The following is a 4,341-nucleotide window of genomic DNA, read 5'->3' as shown; positions in this document are numbered from 1 at the left end:
GATATACCATTATTGCTGAAACCCTATACCGACGTGGTCTTGATGGTACTCTACTTCGATGTCTGGAACAAGGTGAGATAACAAAGGCTTTGGAAGAGGTACATGAAGGGATTTGTGGAACCCATGCAAGTGGTCCGTCATTAGCCAAGAAACTCCTGCGCAATGGATATTATTGGCCATCTATGGAAAAGGATTCCTACTACTTTGTCAGGAAGTGCAAGAAATGCCAAGTTCATGGCGACCTGATACATGCACCGGCCCAGGAACTGCAACCAATCACGACACCATGGCCTTTTTGTCAATGGGGCCTTGACCTTGTGGGTAAGATTCATCCATCTTCATCCAATGGCCATAAATTCATTATTACCGCCACCGAATATTTCACAAAGTGGATCGAAGCTGTTCCACTTACCCAAGTCACCGGCAAGCAGATCACCTCATTCATCCTCAATTACATCATCTGCCAGTATGGTGTACCGATGTCCATCATCACAGATAACGGTCTTCCTTTCAAAAATCAGGATGTCCGCGAACTTTCTGAGAAATTTCATATCCAACACCGCTTTTCCACTCCCTATTACCCACAAGGCAATGGTCAGGCCGAAGCATCCAATAAAAACATATTGAGGATCCTAAAGAAGACAGTCAATGATGCCGGCCGTGACTGGCATGTTCAACTAAATCCGGCACTATGGGCATATCGAACTAGCATTCGAACCCCTACAGGTGCAACTCCTTATTCATTGGTCTATGGTGCAGAAGCTATCTTGCCTATTGAGTTCGAGATACCATCATTACGGGTTTCCTTGCACAATCTCATCGATGATGAAGCCTACAGAGTATCCCGTCTTCAGGACTTAGAGTTACTTGATGAGAAACGACAAGCTGCATACAATCACCTCAAAGCCTATCAGCAGCGCATGAGCAGAAGCTACAATCACCGAGTTAGGCCTCGTACATTTGAGGTAGGTGATCTTGTTCTCCAAGAGAATCCTCGCAACCAACCAAATAGAGAACATCAGGGCAAGTTTGAATCAAACTGGCTGGGCCCATATGTTGTCACTGCTGTGTTCGGGTCCGGGGCATATCAGTTGGCTACATCAGAAGGAGAACCGCTTGCAGATCCAATCAACAACATGCACCTCAAACGGTTTTATACCTAAGCTGTACAGAGCATCAGGCTCCCCTACATACCAGAAAATACCAAAAACATTCAGAAAAATGTCCTGAAGAAAATACAAAAACATTCAAAAAAAGTAAAGAAAAATCATGCATCCAAACGGTGAACAACCACTCCGGTGGCACCTTGGGTAAGTACGGTGGTGAAAACCTGGCAAACAGACGCCACTCGTAAAGGCTATGGCTCCATTGTCTTTCAAACTTGTTGCGATCACATCTACTTCATACATACATCCATCCATCCATCAACCATGGCTTGTTATAAATCTACAAATCCAAGAAAGTACTACATGCATCCTGCATCCCGCTTTTTTATAGTCATGTCTAAACTGGGGGCAATGCCTTTAACCTATTGATGGAAGTGGATTCTACATTGTCTTGTGATTCATTAAAGTTCTTCATTTAAAACTATCTCACCAAATCCAAAACCATTCAAAACAAATTCAAAATCCAAAAACATCCAAAACACTTCAAAAAACCAAAAACATTCAAAACACTTCAAAATCCAAAAATATTCAAAAAACGTCTCAAAATCCAAAAACATCAGAAAACATCAAAAAATCAAACAAAAAAAAAAAACATGGCAATACATTGTACATACCCATCTGAGCAGATCCCAAACAAACATTGCGACATACTCCAAACACATGACCACTTATCAATCAAACCAAACAGTCAATTTCAAACACGCAAACTGTCTTCAACAAGGATGTATCCTTCCTTACCAAAACAAAGACAAGATGACATTTTCTTTGACAAGAAAATTCTATTTACGCTATCAAATACTTGGTTGATTTATGGTCTAGTAATTTATATCAAGATCTTGCAACATTGTTTTGTATCATTTGCGCATTATTTTCGATGAAGTTCTGGGGCATGTACTAATGGTGTCTACGTGGGAAGTTCACTAAGCTATGTGATCATAGGCAAAAACACAGTCATAGATCACTACGGCTTGCTGACTACAACATATACCTCAACCATATGAGCATGAACTATTACCAAGGATCCATATTCTTTATTCTTTATGTATATACTGTTTGTTTGTAGGTACAATGCTCTTTCTTTGGTTCCTCCTACCTCAACCAAACTGGATAAAGGTTTTATCTCTTATTACGATATGCACTTGTCTCAGGATATGATCAGCCTAAGATCAAGGAGGACGATCCAAGTCATGCATGAACGACGATAATCCTTGTCTGTTCCGCAAGCAATACTCAGGTCAACTTGATCCATTATATCAAGTTGCTTGTATTAACTTGCTATATAAAATCCATGTAAGAAATACTCTAGTCATCTTGAATCTTTATGTCAAGTTGCTTGTATTTTCTTACAACATTTTAAAGCTCAATGATGAAAAATAAAGCACCATGGATCGTCATTCCATCTCATCTGTATATATTGCATTTCGTTGCATTCCACCCATCCATACATTCATAATAGTTGCATATCATGCATACATAGTCATAATAATGCATACTCTATTTTACTCATCTTCTTCCATAAGACTCGGTCCTAGTCCTCCATATCTTCTATCTAACATCAAATCCCCCCTCACCCTCCCTATCTTAATCATCAACATCATCCTAATCCCTTCATCGCTTCCCATCTTCACTCATCCACAAAATTAAGCCAGTTACTCTGTCTACATAGATACATCGACTCCCACACACTTAGACTATCAACAGATACTCTGATCAAGTATCTTCGGGTCTCAACAGGTAATCGATTATGGTAATCCTAGACTACATCAGACATTTATCATAATGACCTAGTCTCAACGGGGTTGCCATGATTCCCCACAACCATCCATCACACGCACACACTATCAATTGATCAACCAATCAAACACAATCCAACAGACAATTACATCAATTGTCTACGTCTCAACGAGTGTTTTGCTTCATATACCTTGACTTCATCGGGCAATTATATCAATTGTCTAAGTCACATCAGGTCACTTTGATTCACTTACTCAAACTTTATCATGTCCAAGCGACCAACTGACATCAACTGTCACGCTTTGACTTGACTGGGGCAATTAAACCGATTGCACCAGATTGTCTAACCAATTTTGATCAATTATATAGCATCAATCCAAACCCCACACTACATCTGCTATGTATCTCTTGCATGACCTCAGGGTACTCGTTGGCTTGTTGTTTCTTCATATTCACTCCATTTTCTCCCATTCTTTCATCATTAGTTCTAATTTCTTCTATTCTACCTCCCCTCCACTTTTCATTCTTTTTCGAGAGATCATCCGATTTTTCAAAAAAAATTCGGCCCATCTCTCGAGGGGGCATACCACCCATTAAATTTACATTTTATGGGGCATTTCTTCACACCTATTTTTCTTTCTTTGAAACGACGTGATAAACTGCACCGTCTCAAAGAGGGGCAAATGTAGTCACATAAATCTGTCCACTTAATTAAATGAATACTTAGTATTTATTTGATTATTTAACCATCAATTAATAATTAATTAAATTAATATTTAATTAATTCATCTTAACCCTCTTCTCCTATTAATTAAATAAATTAGTCAATTTATTTGATTTAATTCACTTAACCAAATTCAGACCATTAATTAAATAAATAAATCATATTTATTTAATTAAATCTTCTCTCACATTTAAATAAATTAATATTTATTTAAATCCCCCAAAATCCCACCTCTCACATTTAAATAAATTAACATTTATTTAAATCACCTTTATCCTCTACCCACTTGTATTTTCCTACAAATGCAAGTTGCACAATTATTTTAAATAAATAATTTATTTAAATCACCTTTATCCTCCACCCACTTGTATTTTCCTACAAAAGCAAGTTGCACAACTATTTTAAATAAATTATTTATTTAAAATCCTATTTATCCTCACCCACTTGAAACCTTTAATGGTTTCCCTTAAAGTATTCAAACTTGATGGCTTCCTTCTATAGTCTTTTTAAGACTTTAATGGTTTTCCTTAAAGTCTTCAAGCCTTTAATGGTTTCCCTCAAAGTCTTCAAGCATTTTAAATGCTTTATCTTCATTTTTCTCATTTAAATAAATTAATATTTATTTGAATATTTATCCAAATGCAAATTACACCATTTAATTGAAATAAATGATTTTATTTTAATTGAAAATACCAAAATTTCTCCCACTTGCATTTT

This window comes from Cryptomeria japonica, chromosome 9 (assembly GCF_030272615.1).
Source record: "Cryptomeria japonica chromosome 9, Sugi_1.0, whole genome shotgun sequence".
Lineage (NCBI taxonomy): Eukaryota > Viridiplantae > Streptophyta > Pinopsida > Cupressales > Cupressaceae > Cryptomeria > Cryptomeria japonica.
This window is presented reverse-complemented; position numbering follows the sequence as displayed.